The following is a 1,198-nucleotide window of genomic DNA, read 5'->3' on the forward strand; positions in this document are numbered from 1 at the left end:
CCCCGGCCCGACCGGCCCCGGCTGCTCCCTGCGGCCGCTCCCCTCTCCCGCCCTCCCGCCCTCCCTCCGGCCCGCGCTGCGCGCTCCGCGCTTTGGGCCGGGCCGCCGCCGCCCCCAGCCTTTTATACCCGCGGCCTCCAGCGCCGCCGCCGCTCATTGGTCGATCGGGAGAAGCCCCGCCCCCTCGCGGCGCTCGACGGCGCGGCAGGTGGAAGCAGCGCGCGCGACCCCCGGGGCTCCCGGGAGGGGCGGGGCGGGGCGGGGCAGGGCGGGGCAGCTCCTGGGAAGGCAAGTGGGGGGCCCGATCCCGGCGTTTGGGGGCGTCCAGCAGCAGCCTCCACCCCAGACACGGACACACACACGCACACACACACACACACACACACACACACCCGGGGACCTTGCTTGGTGCCTGGGTGCCCCTTAGAGGCTCTGTCTTTTGGGGGATGGGGGACCCGATGGTGCGCGGGGTGTTGGGGGGCCTCGGGGGACTCGCTGGGCCGAGGCGCCCCCGAAGCAAAGGAATATAATATGTGTATGCGGGAAGAGGGCCGAGCTAATGCTGCAGAAAGTGAGCATGGAGATATTATTATAATTATTATTGGATAAAGACAGAGAGCAATCCAGAGGGAACAAGAGATAGAGAGAGAGAGAGAGCCCTGGGCGGTAGCGCAGCAGGTTAAGCGCACGTGGCACGAATCGCAAGGACCGGCCAAAGGATCCTGGTTCGAGCCCCCGGCTCCCCACCTGCAGGGGAGTCGCTTCCCAGGCGGTGAAGCAGGTCTGCAGGTGTCTTATCTTTCTCTCCCCCTCTCTGTCTTCCCCTCCTCTCTCCATTACTCCATCCCTGTCCTATCTAACAACTACATCAACAACAACAGTAACTGCAATAACAATAAAAAACAACAAGGGCAACAAAAGCAAAAATAAAATATTTTTTTAAAAAAGAGAGAGAGAGAGAGAGACCTGAAGCCCTGATTCACCGCTTGTGAAGCCTTCGCCCTGCAGGCGGGGGTCAGGGGATTGAACTCTGATCCACTGTAACATGTGCACTCAACCAGATGTGTCACAGCCAGGCCCCAAGATTTTTGTTTTTTTAAGATTTATTTAATTAAAATGATAGGAGGAGAAAGAGAGAGACACAGAGAGAGAGAGAACCAAACATCATTCTGGTCCATGTGCTGCTGGGGACTGAACT

This window comes from Erinaceus europaeus, chromosome 23 (assembly GCF_950295315.1).
Source record: "Erinaceus europaeus chromosome 23, mEriEur2.1, whole genome shotgun sequence".
Taxonomy (NCBI): domain Eukaryota; kingdom Metazoa; phylum Chordata; class Mammalia; order Eulipotyphla; family Erinaceidae; genus Erinaceus; species Erinaceus europaeus.